The 18945-nt window shown below is 38.7% G+C and overlaps 1 protein-coding gene across 3 annotated transcripts in view; it reads right to left on the bottom strand.

The window, feature by feature from the left end:
• Positions 1–18945, bottom strand: part of FER (FER tyrosine kinase) — a 459241-nt gene that overhangs the window by 419504 nt on the left and 20792 nt on the right. For all 3 annotated transcript variants that reach the window (XM_075541367.1, XM_075541368.1, XM_075541366.1), the window contains one exon: positions 11078–11146. The gene's annotated coding sequence lies outside the window, so the exon portion shown is untranslated. The remainder of the gene's footprint in view (positions 1–11077; positions 11147–18945) is intronic.

The following is an 18945-nucleotide window of genomic DNA, read 5'->3' as shown; positions in this document are numbered from 1 at the left end:
TGCCATCTATTTTAGCTCTCTTGTTGCTGAGTTTGTTGGCTCCTCACTCCCCTCCCTGCTTCCTCCTCTCCCATGTGCCCTGGGACCACCAGTCCCATTGTTTTTCCTCAGTATTGTTTGAAGATGACAAAAATGTTATAAAACTAATAGTAGTCAAGACTACACAGCTCTGTAAAAATACTAGAAAAACAATGATTTAACATATTTTAATCAATACATTCCAATATCTTAATGAATATATCCAACTGATTAAAAACCATTTCCAATACATGGTGACCTTATGAATGTCAGAGAACACTACCCCATAAGGTTTTCAAAGCCATGACCTTGCAGAAGCAGATTAACTAGTCTGTGTTACAAGGTATCTGTATGGGTCCAAATCACCAACCCTTAAGGCTAGTGGTAAAGCGCTCATCTGGTAGGGCCATTCAGGGACTCCTTGTATACTTGAAATGGGTGAATTGCTTTGGATATGAATTATGCAGTAAAATCACTATAGTAAAACTTCTGATTATCTTATATTCGTTTTTAGAATTTTCTCCAACATATCTTGTTTGTTTGCTATCAATCCTGAAAACTGTAGAGCTTATTTTGTTCTTCAGTATCTCAGAATTTGGGGGAATGAGTCTTTCAAGGCCAGTTATACATGTTCTATTTTTAGTTTTGCCTCTCCCATGTTGATGTTACTGTTGTTAGGTATCATCAAGTCAGTGCTGACTCATAGTAATTTTGTGGATGAAAGAACAAACCACCTCTTGGTTCTGTTCCCTCCTTAGAATTACTAGTGTCCCAGTCCGTTGTTAAATCACTCCGGCAATCCACCTCATTAAGGATTTTCCTCTTTTTCTCTGATCCTCTATTTACCAAACATGGTGTCCTTCTCCAGGTACTGATCCCTCTTGATAACATGTCTAAATTACATATGACAAAGTCTCCGCAATCTGGTTATACTTCTTCCAAGAGAGATGGTTCCTTCCGCAGGCAGTCTATAATGTATTCAACATTCTTTGCCGTCGTCTCATTCAAATGCATCAGTTATTGTTCAGTGTCCATTGTCCAGCTTTAACACCCACTTAAGATCTCAAAGTGGCATTTTTTATTTTAATATACTTCAAGGAAGTTTTTACAATGGATTTTCCCATTTCAATAAATAGGTCATTGGCTCTCTTAACAGTTGGTTCTATAGGCTTTGATAATAGATCCCATAGTGAAATCCTACACAACTTCACTGTTGTCAGCATTTATCACTGCATGGCTTAATTATCCAGTTGTAAGGATTTTTTTGTTTTGTTTCTTTTTTCAATATGTAATTCATACTGAATGCTGTAGTGTTTTATTTTCATCAGTATAAGTGCTCCAAGTCCTCTTCATTTCAGTTAGCAAGTCATCTTTCAGCTGGCATCTGCATAGGAGCCTTCCTCCAGTCCTGATGCCAGCCGTCTTCATATAGCCCGGCGTCTCGAATCACCTGCTCAGCATACAAATTGAATAAGCACGATGAAAGAATACAACCCAAACGCCTTTCCCACTTTTAAACCACACAGTACTACTTTGTTGTATTGAAACAACCTCCTCTTGTCTGTATGCGCTTATACACAGATTCTGCATGAGCACAATGACATGTTCTGGAATTCCTTGTCTTCATTCACGTTATCCACAGTTTGCAATTATCCACACAGTTGGATGCCTTTCAACAGTCGATGAAATACAGATTAAACATTTTTTCTTTGTATGTGGTAGCTTTTTTTAAAATTACTTTGATATGCTTTTACAATGAACATTTTTCTGTTGTTTTATGTGCAGTTATTTCAATGTAGTCTCCATAGAAATACATTCGATCACATCCTATATTTTCAACCAAAACTCACTGCCGTTGATCCATCCTAAAGTATAAAAAACATTTTTAAAGCCAAAAAATTTAAAAAGTGAAAGTGTTTTGTAGGTATAGATTTTGCTTTTTTTTAATGTATAAAAAAAGGGCTCCAAAATATTCATGAAGAAAACCTCCTTTTCCACAAACTTTTTGAAGCCCCTCATTTTGAAGATTTTGGCTCATTTTTTTCTGTAACTCAAGATAAATGTTATTTCTGTTTCTAAATATGACTAATTCTCATCTAAATCTTGAAAGTGTCTTTTTTGTTTCCTACTATTAGAAACCACCAAAGAATTGTGAGGAGCTCAAAAAAATATGAAGAGAAACACACCAGTGCAAATTATGCGTCCATTTACACAAGCATTCTAGGTGAGAGTGGCTACAAAATAATTATTTGAGTGGTATCAGTCTTACAAGAATGACCAAAAAAAGTTAATTAAGACTATGTCTAGTGAGCTACAGTTATGTGCTCGATATGTGCAAGATCTGCTAACACAGTGGTTGTTACAATGTGCTCAAACACAGCAACAACTGTGGGAATGGCGCTGAAACATGCAAGCACTTCATTCTAAAGTCATAGACTTGCTGTCGTTCGGAACCAAGATCAGCACATAGATTTGCAGACTTTTCTCTCTGTATGCTATGTTTTAAAAGAGAAACTTTAATCTGGCAGTATGGTACATGATAGCCTTAAGAAAGAAAATAGATAAAGGCAAGATAAGAAGTAATTTTAGTAACTCTGTCTTGGTGGTAAAGAGGTTACATGTTGTGCTGAAATCTGCATGGCTGGCAGTTCAAAACCACCAAAAGCTTCTCAGGAGAAAGACTGGGCTTTCTATTCCCATAAAGAATTATAGTCTCAGAAACCCACAGGGATCACTATGAGTCAGCACTAACAACATAAGTGCAAATTAATATAGAAAAGTCTTGACTTGGTGAGTAGACTGAAAGAAAAAAGGAAGAAACAACCAATGGTTTTAATATGAAAGAATAATAGCAAGAACAACAGGGTTTAAAAGTAACAAGAAGGAAAGAGCTATTTTAAGGAAAGCATTGATTTGGGGTGAAAATGAATCCTTAGGTATAATATGAAATCTGTGAAAGTCAATTCCATAGGTAAGACTAACAAACTAGATGTTGACAGAAAAACAGCCAACAGCAGAACCTCTGAGGATCTGTCTGCTCACAAATGCAAGGAGAGGCCCACCAAAGGGTAGAAAGCAAGTAAACTGAAGAACGTCAGTCTTGGCAGAGCCACAGAAGCAAGTGAGGAAAGGAAGACACTTGCAAAATCAAATGTAAGAAGGAACAGTGAAAACCGTAAAAAGTTATTATTGGAAATCTAGGAGTGAAACCAGAATCATGAAAGAAAATCCCAGAAATGTCTACCACCGATGCCGAGGGAAACGAGCAAAACTGTTTTCAAGACTAAAATGGTAAGCACACCACCAGCAAATAAAGGAGAACAAAGTTGTGCCGTAAATTTTCAAAGGAAATGAGAAGATTCTGGTGCTTCTGGCAGCATGGCAAGATGCCCAATGCTTCACTCATCATCCCAGGAGATATTCTGAGGACGCCTTAACAAAACCCTAAGAATTTCCATTAAGCCTCTCCATCTGCAAAGAAGCACAGTGAGAGAGTAAGACAGCAGACCTGCAGAAAGCCAGGGAAAGGCCAAAGATCAAAGGTCTTCATTCCTACAGGGGTTTTTTTGAGTGCAGGGAAGGCAGTCCCATCTTGTCATTTATCAGGACTCCATGAAGTATGAGTAGATGAAGTCTGGGAGTCCAGGATATTTAATAGAATCTTACTAGAGATGGATAACCACTGGGGAAAGAGAGATGGCACCACCTAAAACAACTGGGAATAGAAATGCCATATGACCCAGCAATACCTTTGCTGGAATACACCCCAAAGAAGTAAAAGATAGAACACAAATAGACATGCTGCCCCATGTTCATTTGCACAACAAATACTCCACATTCCTAAAAATTAGCACAGAAACCATGAAACACCTCATGACATGGATGGACCTCGAAACTATTTTGCTGAGTGACATTAGTTAGGTCATCCCAAAAGGACAAATATTGTATGAGTCCACTACTATGAGGCTAACCTCCAATGTAAAGGCAGGTTTCTGCTCTCTGGTCATGTCATCTAATCTGCTCTCCCAAGAAACAAGGTGGAGAGCCTGCCTCGTGCCCAGGAACCATGTATCACCCCTTTGTATGTACACCTTAAAAACCACTCCAATGGGGGAGACCTCTTTACAGCTGGATCAGTGTCTCAGGGAGGGGGAGAGTTGTTGCCATATAACATTGTGCTAAGGTCACCCCAAATCAAGACATACTCCTACAAGATGGGGGAGGGAGATACGTACATCTCAGAGAATGCAACTATACTTCTGTTGGGATGGGGGGTGAGGCGGGGAAACTTAACAATACTTACATAGAACCCCAGGTGAGAATACAGCTTGTATTATGTTCCTAACTGGATACTCTTGAACTAATGTCTATCCAGCCATTGGTGGCCCAAGTCACGTGCTATAGACTACTGTGACTTTGGCCTCTGTCCTTTCAAGGCTCACAGCATCCTTCATAGGCCACACCAGAAGGACTCAATGTGGAAACCCCACCAAGTGAACTGGGCTTTACCTTAAACTCACGTAGCAGATTTAAAGAACTGACATACTCCCATGGCTGAAATGGCCTAGTGTGAAAAAGGCAGATGACTGCTATCCCCAAGTTACAGACTTGGCGGTCACTGGATCTCTTGCTTTGAGGGTGCTCAATGAATGGTGGCCCGGACTACCATATATTTACTATTTTAATGTTCTCCTGGCTTTTTCTTCTGACATGTATTAGTCCGGTAGTCATGATCCTTTCTTTGTGAATGAGTGTTATTGAAAATGTAGCCCTATCACCAACTTCCACTGTCACTTAAGAGGTTAACCAACAAAACAACAATTCCTGTATTGCAGTATAAAAACCCAGCCTATATTTACATAATTTCCTTTTCTCAACAGTGTTTTAAGGTCTATCCAGGGGTCCTCAAACTTTTTAAACAGGGGGCCAGTTCACTGTCCCTCAGACCCATTGGAGGGCCGGACTATAGTTTAAAACAAAAACTATGAACAAATTCCTATGCACACTGCCCATTTCTTATTTTGAAGTAAAAAAACAAGCATTGCAAAAACACCCAGCGGGCCAGAAAAATATCCTCGGCAGGGCGCATGTGGTCCACGGGACATAGTTTGAGGATGCCTGTTCTATACCACGGGCTAAATTAATGACACTATCGAAAGAATTAGCTTATGCCCAAGGAGATGATCTATGATATTCTCTATTATAAAATGATAATGATGTCTCTAAAGTGAAGCAGAGACATAAACCATAGACACATGAATGAACGTGAGGCTCACACTTAACTCTAACCCCAGTCTAAGAACAATTAGTTCTTTGACAAAGCCCATACAAGCTCATGAAGAGATCACTAAAGATACAGGGGTTATGGAAAGTGTGGAGAACCCAGATGGTGCTCAGCTATCACAAAGAATAGCATTCTACAGTCCTAAAGCAGTGGTTTACACAAATTTTCATATGACTTAACAATTGAATTTTATGATATGTGAAGTATATGTCAATAAAATTGTTTAAGAGAATAAAATTTTATTAAAAATAAAACACAAAACCTCACTGCCATCAAATCCATTCTGACTCACAGCGACCCTATAGGACAAGTTAGAACTGCCCCTGTGGGCTTCCTGTAACTTCTCCCAGGTACAAAAAGCCTTATTTCGAGGGTCCCCTAAAGAGAGTAAATCGCAGGGAGCCCCCAAAAGGCTAAACTCTGCCCCTGCCAATCTCTCCTTACCCTGGACCTCTATGCTCTTATTCCAAAGAAACCAGGATTAAAAGAAAAGTCAGTCTCCAGTGCTCCTCATGATTAAGCACAGCTAGAGATGCTGGAAACAGCACGCACAGCAACCAGAGAAAAACTGTGAAAGGTGGAAAGAAAAAGAACATACTAAGGAACCCTGGGACTTGAAACCCCCCAACCAGCAGAAGGCCACCTAGACCCAGCTTTTCCCCACATCCAACCTGTCAACAGCAGGGCAGTCATGGGGGCTGTCAAACGGGAGTCTCCAATATCAGGTAAGCCAGACACCACCAGCAAGAGAAAACTGTTCAGAGCTTCATCAAAAGTAAGTGGTCAAGTAAAGTTCCCTCTTTCCCTGAAATATGTGAGACTTCCTCTTGCCCCAACAGAAATGGAAGGAGGCAGGAGGAACTTACCAGAGGGGAAAGTCACAGTGAACAAGCTGGTCAGGAAGCCTCTTTGTGCCCAAAGACCCAAGGTTCTATGACTTCCCCACCCAAAGACACCAAAGCAGAGGAGCAAAGCTTCAGCAGAGTTCCAGACAAGAAGCTGCTCACTCTGTGCGGTTCCGGGGACTGCCTACCCCGCCCAGAGGCATAAGGCAGTTTGGAAGCACAGTGAAGAAAAGCCACCACATCAGGTGGATCAGCCCAAGAGCTTACGTAGCCTTAAGGACTACTGAGGCAGAATTGACTCTGGCAGTAAATTTGACTTGGGGCTTTATTTAAGATCTAGCTCCTTGGTGGACAGAGGATCATCAAAATAATACTGTGAAAATTAAGCTACTACTGGAACTACCACCCACAAAAATATAGGTCAAACCAAAGATGCCGAGAAACGGGAGCCTTCACCCACTGCTGGTGAAACACAAAATGGCACAGCAGCTAAGGAGACAGCTGAGTGGCTCCTTCAAAGGCTTAGTACACACTTGTCACACCAAAGCCCCAAGCCCTTTGCTGTCCAGTTAATGCCAATTCACAGCGGCCCCAGGGGGTAGTGAAGATGTCCCACATGGTTCTCGACACTGCCACCATTTTCTCCCACGGAGTCGCTGATACATTCGCAGCACCAACCACTATGCCAACAGGGCTCCTAAGGATCCAACAATTCCACTCATAAGAACCATACATACACAAAATAGAAAGCAGAGACTCAGACAAGTGCATGAGCACCAATGTTCCCTGAAGCATATTCACAATTCCCAGAGAGTACAAATAGCTTCCGCAGGGTCCATCAATAGATAAATACAATGTGGGTCAGGGAGCAGGAGAAAAGGCCAGGATTTCATGTGAAACCTAAACTGGATGACTGCCTACAAAACTGAAGAGGTAAAATAGGACCCAGTCTCCTTTCATATACTAGATAAAATATCTAGAATTCAAGCAAAACTCACCCATCAAACCAAGAACAAAGGAAGTTACAACTTGAATAAGAAACGGCAATCAACTAGCATAACACTGAGATGAATCAAAAGTTAGAATTATATGAAAAGGATTTTAAAGCAGCCATCAAGAAATCGTTTAACAATCAGTAGAAAATTATCTTAAACCAAATGTAGCAATTAAAAAAAAGTTCAGCTCAGTATAGCAATGGCGAAACATAAAACTTTCCTCCGGTTCTTTAATACTTCCAACCCCCCCACTATCATGACCCAAATCTACCTTACAACTCCAACCAGCGCATGTACATTGGTACAGACAAGAGCTCACAACACAGGGAATCCAAGACAGATGAAGATAAACCCCTCAGGACCAATAATGAGAGGAGCGGCACCAGGAGGGTAAAGAGAAGGTGGGGGAGAACAGGGGAACCAATCACAAGGATCTACATATAACCCCTCCCTGGGGGACAGACAACAGAAAAGTGGGTGAAGGGAGACATCAGTCGAAATAAGACATGAGAAAAATTATAATTTATTAAGGGTTCATGAGGAAGGGAGGGGAGGGAGAGTGAAAAAAATGAGCGCACACCAAGGGCTCAAATAGAAAGCAAATGTTTTGAGATGGCAAAATATGTACAAATGTGCTTGACACAATGGATGGAAGAGCCCCCAATAAAATGACTTTTAAAAGTTGGCTAAAACATAAATGTTATTTTAAAGGTCCAAATGAAAATTACTATACTAAAAAGATTCAATAACAGAAATAAAAGACACCCTGGACGAGGTATATAGTAGAGATGACAGAAGATACATTCAAGGAGCTTGAAGACAGAACAGAATTCGCCTAATGGCAACAACAAAGAAAAACAGACAAGAAGACAAAGAAAAAATGAACAACGTTTCAGGCACCTGTGAGACAATAACAAACAAACTAAAGAGTAAATCATAGGAATCTTACAAGGAGAGATGAATATTCAAAAGGTCTTCCATATTGGTGAGTAAAACGCTGCATAAAGCAATCAAGGCAGTGCTGTGGCATTGGTGCCAAATGGATTCATGGATCAGTGGAATGAAATAGAAACCCAGAAATAGACCCACATAAATATGGCCAACTGATTTTTGTCAAAGGTCCAAAAGAAATTCAGCAGAGGGAAAATAGTCTTAAAGAAGTAGTGCTAGAACAATTGAACACCATAGACAAATCAAACCAAAAAAAAGATGGAGCTAAACTTAACACTTCATACAAAACTGAATTTCAAAGATCACAGACTTAAAGATAAAATATGAAACTTGCAAGAAAATAAAATGAAATCTTCAGGACCTACATCTAGGCAGTGTTTTAGACTGGGCACTAAGGAAACAATACTGGCCCTCATCAAAATTTTAAACTTGTGCTCTGTGAAGAATCCCATGAAGGGGTGAAAAGGCAAGCTACAAACTGGGGAAATAGCTTCAAACCACAAAGTTGACAATAGGAAGTTCTTTCAACATTCAAGAGTTAAAAATATTTCAATGAAAAGTAACCAAAAGGCACGAAGAGACTCTTCACCAAAGATATACAAATGACAAAGCCAGAAAAAAATATGCTCAACATCTTTGTAAGTCATCAGGGAAATGCAAATTAAAGCCACATGAGATATCCCCACATCAGATCGGTTAAAATAAAACACAATGAGGGAGGGAGGGAAGGGGAAAATGAGCTGATACTAAGGGCTCTAGTAAAAAGCAAATGTTGTGAGAATGATGGTGGCAACATATGTACAAATGTGCTTGACACAATGGATGATGGATGGATGGATGGATGGATGGATGGATGGATGGATGGATGGATTGTGTTAAGAGCTGTATGACCCCCAATAAAATGACTTTTAAAAAATGACAACGCCAATTTCTGATAAGGCTACAAACTGTATCATGAATACTTTGCTGCTACATAATGTAAACCAGTGGAAATGCCAAATGGTATAGCCACTCTGATGCCATCTAAAACTGAACCATAAGTTTGCAATATGAACCAGCAACTGCACTCTTGGGAATTTGTTCCACGGAAATAAATTCTTAAGTTCATATGAAATACATAAAAGTGTTCATAGGAGCTTTATCTGTAAAAGCCAAAAACTGGAGTCAGCCCAGACCTTGCACCTGAAATTACACACTCATGCTGTAGTCGATATTTATACAGGTAGGTAAGCAGGCAGGCAAATACAGAGACAGATAAAATTATATTACAGACCGAAAATAATCATATGTATACTTACTTGTCATGCACGGTATTGATTTTACAGCCCTTACCTGTGGTATTCTCCGGGTACCATGGGACTGCTAACCAACAGCAAGGTTGGCAGTTCTAACCCCTAGTCCATCCACAGAGAAAGCTCAACCTAGCTGCTCTCCAAACAATTTACAGCTTCAGAAACCCAACAGTCACTGAGAGTCAGAATTAACTTGATAGCAGTAGGTTCTTTGTTGTATCTTAGAGAGAAAAATCCCGTCTCCTTTAATGAGTAAAGGCAGACAACTGTCTACCTGTAGCAGTCGCACAACGCACACTGCAGGTTCCAAATGTCTCATGGTCATTCACATCTGTGTCTTTACCTTTCCTGTGCCTTCAATCTAAGTGTTTTCCCTCCCTCTTCTGCCTAAGGAATCACCAACTTAACGTCGCAATTGATTTTCTCTGAGGAGACTTCTTTGCTCACCCCCACGGCCATAGCCACCATAACCCAGGCCAACTTAGGGATCTTCCTTTCTGAGCTCCTACGTAGCACGTGTGCATCTCTAGTTCATACAAAACTTCCCGTATTCTGTTTTAATTATTTGCTCAGCAGTATTTCCTCTATTAGACTACAAGCTATAAGCTACTGGGAAACAAGACCATTGTGTACTTTCCACTTTTGTAGTTTTGAGGATTATTAACCAGATTACAGTAGGCATCCAATGTTCTGTAGATTACTGCAAGAGTGAGCCCATTTTAATAGATGTTTGTAAAATGAGATTTTAAATTTAAAATGTCCATCCTTTAATAGACAGTAAATATAAATAAGTCAGAAACCAACAATAGTGGTCAAAAGCACATGCATGCTATCAGCAAAGGTATCTATTTTTAAATAACTTTTTTTAATGAAACGTGTAAAAACCACTAAGCTATGAAGTAAAGAAGTCTATCTTTATCCAATGCTGCTGGGCTTCTATCAGTGTCACATGACTGCATATGCATTTGGTTTTCAATTCACCGTAAATAGTAACTTAAAACTTTAAAGGAACCATTAAAGCTTGCTCTACTTTCTAAAATTTCCATAAAATAAATCTGTAAGTACATAATTTTAAACCCAAAGAGACTTTACTAAATAGCAAAATGTAAAACTGCTAACTCATTTCCTTAGTAAAATCACAGGATGTCCAGGTTATCTATTGTACAATTAATACTGAGATTAATACTCAGAGCAAATACAAAATCTGTTCTGAAAGTTTCCATGTTTTCCAACTTCAACTTCCAGCACACAAAGGGCAACCTTTACATTTTCCAAGTGCAATGTTTTTACAAAATAGAAAGGAAGCTTAATATGTATGGAACATTCTCTTCCAAGTAAAACACTTTTATGTTTACACCGTTTATGTCTTATGGTAAAAAATATTTGTTCAATTATTTCCTTTATTGTAACACTGACAGATTTAAGCAAAGGAAATGTGTTAATTTAGAAAAATCGGCAAATAAATGGATAGAAACAATGTAATAGAAGTAGGAAATCCTTCATCCTTTCCTCAACAGATACTCTCAAAAACTAGAAGAGAATTGAACAGGGTTTGAATTAATCATCCTTGACTAATAAAACCTATCACACTCGGTTTATGTTTCAAGTTACATTCTCAGCATATATTCGCTCAGTGATATAAAACCATTAACCCGTTAAAGTGCAGGAAGCATTATCTGGAGGGTTTCTTACCTTTTACATGCTTCAATGCTGACCAAAACCAGAAATAGAAAGGCTCTATCGGAACAAATATTCAGCTGCCTGCAGCAAGACAGAAACAAAGTCACAAAAAGTCATTTCCAAGAATGCAAGTAACAAACACAGTTACAAATACAAAATGAAGGAGTGGGGGAGGGGCAGAGACTGCTCTCACATGAATACAAAGTAAAGGGTATTTTTGCTTTTGTCTTCTCCAGTGCATTTAAACAAGCAAGAATGAGCAGAGGCACCAAAGTTTAACTACCAGATAAATCATTCGTTACCAGTTAATACATACTGACCATGGACCCTTACAGGCATAGAATTTAAAGCACCTTTTGTTCTTATCTGTATTTGAAAGTGTTCTTTTGAGCTCAGTCTAAAAACAAAGTTAAATTCGAGTGAAATCACACTGCAGTGAACCAGTCCTTTGGAGTCTCATTAAAGAGCAATTGGCCTGTTGAGACAATGAGTAAAACCCTTAGAAGTCTATAAGCCACACAGAAAATGTATTTTACTCTTTAAAGGGGGTGTTGATGCGGTGAGAAATCAACATAATTTTGAAATCGATGTGTACACTTTTGAATAGGCTCATGGAAGGCATACCCTAACAGAATGATAGCCAACCAGCTTCCATCAGTTCCACTTTAAATGTACTAAGCCTTAGCCAGTCTCTGCCCTGCAGTGGAACAGCCCCTCAGAGAGTCAAGATTAGACACTAGTTCAATCAATTCCAAAAACCCCGCGCCCCTATTTAGAACATAGAAAAGGTCATTTTCTACCTTTGAATTTTGTGTGTAATTCAGATTTTTTTCTGGGTAGCATCTCACTCCTTCATACGTAAGGTTGCCAGGAGCCACAGCCAGGTAACAACAGCAAATCCCCATTCCGACCCTATCCTTTCTCTATGATCATGCCCTTACAGCTGTTTTCTCCCTGTTCCCATCCCCAATTTGTTGTACTCAATCTTATCCATTTGGTCCTCTAGAATCTTAAGTCGATTTGTAAAAAAAAAACTTGCCTAAATCTCTATCCTCCCACTTCTAGTCCTATGTGAAACCTGGTTGCCCAGCAATGGTGTTCTCAGGCGGAGGCCACACCTTCCCTACATTCAGCCACCCTCATCTGCAAGGCTGAGGTGAGAGACAGGAGTATCAATGTTATTCAAGCTCCTCAATGTTATTTGAAAATCACTATCTTCCAATCTTATGCAAACCGTATTCTTCTTTGAAATTTATACATTAGCTTTACTAATAATACTGAGGTAGTTAGTTTATCGTGCCAACCTGGCCAATAAACACATGTGGGATTAATTGAAGGGCAGAGGGATAAATGGCTCCGTGAGCCTCGCCTTTCTGTCTCTTGCTCTTTGATCATCGGACCAGTGTGCGGCTGGCTGCCTTGCTTGTTCTTTGCCTCAATTTGAAAACTACACTACATGTGGGACACCGAACCTGTGGACTGTGTCACTGCAATTTGAGGTTCTTTCAAGACCTGCTTCACCACACCATTGGAATTTACATCTCTTGAGCTGGGGACTGCTGGACCCTGTCATCTGGCTGACTGTTGGTCACCTGCCTTGCTCTTTGCTTCCTGTGCCCAGATAGCCTGAATTGCTCTACAGAGGACTACCCAGCCCGGGCCCTCGCGACTTGAAAGACTGCCAGTGTCTCATAACTGCCTCACAGGAGTGAGTTGCACTGAGCCCATTTGTACTGCTTTATATTTAATGAACTATTTCTTATGTTATATCTATCTGTATAAACATACATATAACTATTAGCGTTCCGATTTTGTTTCTCCAGAGAACCCCGTCTAACATATTTAGGAACCCTGTCTAACACAAATACCTACAAGACCTCTTTAAAGTGTTGAAAAGCAATGATGTTGCTTTGAGGATTAAGGTACACCTGACCCAAGCCATGATACTTTCAACAGCCTCATATGCATGTGAAAGTAGAACACTGAATAAGATGATCAAAGAAGAACAGATGCATTTGAATTACGGTTCTGGAGAAGAATACTGAAAGGACTGTGCAGTACCAAAAGAACCAACAAATCTGTCTTGGAAGAAGTACAACCAGTATTGCTTAGAGGTAAGGAGAGCGGGACTCACTTCAAGAACTTTAGACACATTGTAGGAGAAACTGGTCCCTGAAGAAGGACATCATCTTGGGAAAGTAGAGGGGCGGTGAAAGGCTCAAATAAAAGAACAATTGTGAGAATGACACAGGACCAGGCTATGAGTCACAACCAAGCTGAGGGCACTCGCCAAAAAACCACCACCTGATCTTGCTGATACGAATGTGTTTTCAAATCTGCTTCTCAATCCCTCTTTCCTCAAAATTTTATTTCCTAATTCAACTCTTGTCATCTGTGGACATTTAACTTCTATTGTCTTTCACTTCTCCAAAGGCCTTCAACACCTATTCAACTACCCACTCCTCCTGCCCACAACCTGAATCCAAAATAAACATAATTAAAAATTTAATGTAAAACATAACAAAATTAAGCATAGCGAATGTTTAATATTCTAGTTTTAGGCTAAAACCTCCCAGCCCTCTGGCATCATAACTTCAATTATATCTTTTTTAGTCACTCACAAATTAGTGTTACCTTTAAATGTACCAGCTCACCCAGGAATCTACCTTCCAGAGTGAGCATATTATTGAACATCCAATCTCGGATACTTTTAAGAGTGGAAGAAGATGCTGTTAATTAAGCCAGGATTGTGCATGTGCCTCAGGTCTACTTGGTTTCTTTGTCTACACATATTAACTTCCCCTTTCTGTCTTGCCATTGTGCTTGTCCTACTAATTTCCAGCTGACTCAATCCTTCTTTATTTCTCTTAGCCTTTTTTTTTTAAGTCTGTCTAGCTATTATAGCAGGTTAACACTATGCTCATGTCATCTCCTTCATGGAGTCTTGTCTTCCTTCCTCTGCTCTTTGTTAACATAGTGCTTGGTTACAACACGGTCTTATTCGGGCTTATATCCTCATACTTCTCACACAATGTCAGCTTTGTAAGTGTAGATACCTAGATGTATTGGGCAAATAATGAAGTTTTTACTGTCCTAAGTCTTTCATTCCAAAATGTACCACATTAAAAAAAGTATTCATTTAAAAAAAAAGTATTCATTTTTTAATTTCATATAGTTATACTTGAGTCAGAAAAACCAAAACAACCAAGCACACTGCTATTGACTCTAGTCCAACTCAAAGTGATCCTATAAAGGGTCTTCAAGGGAGCAGGGAGCCTCAACTGTCTTCTGCAGAGATACGTCGAGTCAACAGAAGACATTTTTAAATTATTAAAGGATGGAAATGTTGATGGCAACATATGTACAAGTGTGCTTAATACAATTGAATGATGGAATGTTATAAGATTTGTAAGAGCCCCCAATATAATGATTAATAAAATAAATAATAAAAGTAGCAACACTAATGAAAACTATTACATGTATTTCCTTAGCCTGAATTTAAAGTTTTGATCTCCCTTATTCAGTCACTCTGGTTTCAGTCTATTAGTTTATGCTGATGACTTTCTGTTAAATTGCTAATCAGTAGTTACAGAAAACAGATTTTGTAAAGCATGTGATGCCTAAGTAAAATCAAATGAGAAGTAGTAGGAAAAGCAAATTACAGAATTTGCACATCAAAAATTCAATTCTTAAAAACTAAATTCACAAAAGCATGTTTTGAATATGTGTAATATGAGTTCAAATTGATACACATAAAATGGTTAACATTCAGTAACCCTATTGAGTCAGACATAAAAATAGTAGGAAGATCACTTTCTGCTTGATGTACTACCAATTTCTATTTTTAGAATAAGCATGTGTTTGATAATATAAGAATACATATAAAGAAAAATAAAAACTACCCAACAACTTTTGGGCTTTCCTTTTTTTTTCCAGAAAGGATTTTAAAGATAAAAATCACATATATAGGTAAGGAAAAAGAAGAGAGTCGAGCAGGATACATTTATTTCTCTTGCTACTGATAATGTAGCTCACAGGCAAAAAGTCAGCATTCATTAAAACTGCAGATTCCAACTCTTGGCCACCACCGCGGTGTGTTACAAAGGAGAACTTCCCCTAGGGATTCCTTGGCAGATCACCAGGTCTGTCTTCTGCCGTGCCACTCAGTGGCTTTAACCATCAGTCATTAGGCATGTGCCATGCAGAAACAACAGAGCCCAGGGACTATATAATATCCCCCCAATGTGGTATTAATTATGGAAATGTAAGCAAACAGGCAGTGGGAAAAATGATCATAGATAACTTCTCTTAAGTTCCTCGTGAACCCTGGGAGCAAGGTAGCCAATACAGAATCAAAATAGGTGAAACTGCTACATATACATTTTATTCCTGTACTACCTTTGCTTCTGTTGGCATTTTATAAAGCTCTAGCCTCTCTGAATTATGCTTTGAGAATAAGGGAAGTATATTTTTATCATATTTAGATCACAGTTATAAAGGAAAATCTGAGTGAAATATGCTTGCATCATTAGCTGAAGAAAAATAATCCTGGAGAATATGTTTCCAGACATACTGTATATACTGGAGTATAAGCCAACCTGAATATCAGTCAGGGCACCTAATTCTACCACAAAAACTACATTAAAAATGTGCTGAAAAACTCAGCTTATACATGAGTACATATGGTATTTGTTCTAGTGTCTCTTTCCAGGAAAAAAAAATTTTTCAACTCAGCACATCTTTGCCAATTAAAAAAGTTTGCATTATTGTCCATAATCCAGGATTAAGTACAGGCACCGCCTTTGCAGGCTGCCTGGATCAGTCCAGTGCCCGGAGGAAGCGGTATCTTCCACTGTGGGAAACGCTGCCGAGAAGAAAGGTAAAATTCAAGCAACCTTAAGTTACCTACTTCAATTGATGTATGTATGGAGTGTGATAAGAGTTGTATGAGCCCCCCAATAAAATGATTTTTAAAAAGAAAAAAGTTACCTGGTTCTCCATATAATTCTTCCTGATCAAAACCTCAGGATGTCTTTTACTACTTTTCTAAGGTCAGTAGTATTTCCAATAGCCATACATCAAGCTAACATGAAGTTGAACAATCTCAGATTCACAATTTCATTGGTAATGTGTTTTAATCTCAACATTATATACCAAAAAGCTATTCATAATAAATACAAACTTTCAAAATGTGTTTCTTTAAGGAAAGTCTGAAAGTTATTTCAACAGTCTTATAAAAGCTTCCCTATCTTAGGAAATAACATAAAACTGTCCTTAAAAGTAGAAAAATTGGGGAACAGACAACAGAAATGTGGGTGAAGGGAGATGTCGGACAGTGCAAGATATGACAAAATAGTAATTTATAAATTATCAAGGGTTCACGAGGGAGGGGGGAGTGAGGAGGGAGGGGGAAAAAATGAGAACCTGATGCCAGGGGCTTAAGTGGAGAGCAAATATGTTGAGAATGATGAGAGCAATGAATGTACAAATGTGCTTTACACAATTGATGTATGAATGGATTGTGATGAGTTGTATGGGCCCCTAATAAAAGGATTAAAAAACATTATATTCAATTTTTTTAATTGCCTTCTGTTAAGTAGTTTCCTGAGAGTTCTATTTAATTTTCATTACAAAAATCAACCTGAATGTCAATAATTCCTAATTAAAGTATTTGATAATCATTTAAAAATTGAATAAAATAGAAGATTTTTTAAATGAATTACTAGAGATACATTTAGTAGTTTATTCAAATACAAGCTTAATGGCACAATTATATATCACATAAAAATAGCATTTATATTATACCACTAAAAATATGAACATGAAACATTTTAACCTAAAAAATTTAGCAAGATTTACAATGCTAATTTAAGTATAGTCAAAAGAGAAGTCAAATATGATTTTAATAAAATCCTTTATAATAAACATGCTACAATTACTGAAAGACTACCTATAGCTATATGGTTATATGCTATACAATCTCAGGAAAATAAGCCTTACAGAATCACCAATGAACTGGTAAACAGCACATTTAAATATGAAGGGAAGCTAGTTGTATTTTTCCATTTAATAATAGTAAGCAGATTTCGGTTTTATTTTCTTTTTATTGGGGGCACACAAAGTCATTATTTTAATTGTACCCATAAATTGTAATTGGTTAACAATTATTCAGGAATATTTTTAACTTTTAAACTGGAAGGACAGGCATGCAGATATTGGAAAATAACTTCTTGTCCACAACAGGCAGCAGTCTAATAAAGTTCAGAGTTTTATTGAGAGGCCTGACTCCAAAAATGGCTGATTCCAGCTCTGGTTCATAAAAGTACAAAGAGAGCCTAGCTATCTTCTGCTGTTAGACAGTAAAGAGGCTGCCAAAGACCACTAGGGCCATATCAAAACAAACCAGAAGCAGTCATGAAGGAAGTCCCATTTCAAAAACTGGAAAATGTTGAGCCTCAAAAAAAGTTATGCTGTTCACGCCCATTAGTCACTAGAGAGATGCAAATGAAAACAATCAAATATCAATCCCCCCAACATTAATAGCAAAGTTAAAAATGCAGGAAACAACAAAGGTTGGCAAGGGTGTGCAGTATGGAACCCTCAGACATCACTGGGGGGACTACACAACGAGGCACTCACTGTGGAAAAATGTTCTGGGGCTCACTTTAAAAATTAGAAATTGGAAACAGAAGTATCATTATGGCCCAGCAATTTCACAACTAGGTTTACTGTTGTGATGCAGCAATCCCGCTACTAGAGAAATAATAACTGTCACATGAACAGATAAATACTCACCCAACATCACCATAGCACCATTCACAATAGCAAAGAGACGGAAACAACCCAACTGTCCATCAATGTATAAACACCACAGTACATACACAATGCAGTACAAGGTAACACTAAAAAATAACTAGCAATCTGCAAAAACCTTGTACAATGAACCTAGAGGCTATTATGCTGAGGGAAATTAATGAAGCACTGAAGATCAAAGATGATATGTGACCACTACAGTAAAAACTCAAGAAAAATTGTACGTGCAGAAAGAGAAGCATTCTTTGAGGGTTACCAGGATGGGAAGGGAAGGGCAGGGTAAATAAGTAATTAAATGCGTGTTATGATATCCGGGGCTGTGGAGTAGATTCTGATTTAAACAGCAAAGGAAGCATTGCCCAGTTCTACACCATCCTCCCAATCATTTCCTATGTTTGGGCTCATTGTTCTAGCCACTGAGTCAATCCCTCTCAGTAAAGGGCTTTCTCTTTTTATTGACCCTCTACTTTATCAAGTACATTATCTTTCTCCAGGGGCTAATCCCTCCTGACAATATGTTCAAATCACATGAGACAGATTTTCATCATCGTACCTTCCTAAGAAGCATTCTGGCTGAACGTCTTCCAAGACACACTAGTTCTCCTTCAAGCTAACACCAAAACACACCAAACCCGATGCCATGAGTAGTTTGACAATAGAGTTTCAGAGAGGACCTTCTGCATCTGTGCTACAAACATCGCCATGAGCATAATAGAGCCTATGAGGCGCAGTGATGAAAACGCCTTAGCCATACTCAAACGCCTTGAGGAATGTTGCTCTGGAGGCATTAAGATCAATTAGCAAAACCAAGTCCACAAAGACAATGTTCTAGATGCTATCTTGGTGACTAGCCATGTGGACACTGAAAGCATGTAAGCAGTCATTAAAGTTGCAACTCTTGGTCTCTCCTCGTCCAAAACAAAGAACCGTGAAGAAAATGAAAGACATGTTTAAAAAAAAACCCGCAGCCACGGAGTCAAATCCAACTCATCGTGACCACATAGGACAGAGTAGAACTGCTCCTGTAGGTTTCTATAAATATTCAGGGAATCAGAAGGCTTATCTTT

This window comes from Tenrec ecaudatus, chromosome 2 (assembly GCF_050624435.1).
Source record: "Tenrec ecaudatus isolate mTenEca1 chromosome 2, mTenEca1.hap1, whole genome shotgun sequence".
Classification (NCBI taxonomy): domain Eukaryota; kingdom Metazoa; phylum Chordata; class Mammalia; order Afrosoricida; family Tenrecidae; genus Tenrec; species Tenrec ecaudatus.
The sequence above is the reverse complement of the archived record's forward strand: the minus strand, read 5'-3'. Positions and strand labels throughout refer to the sequence as shown.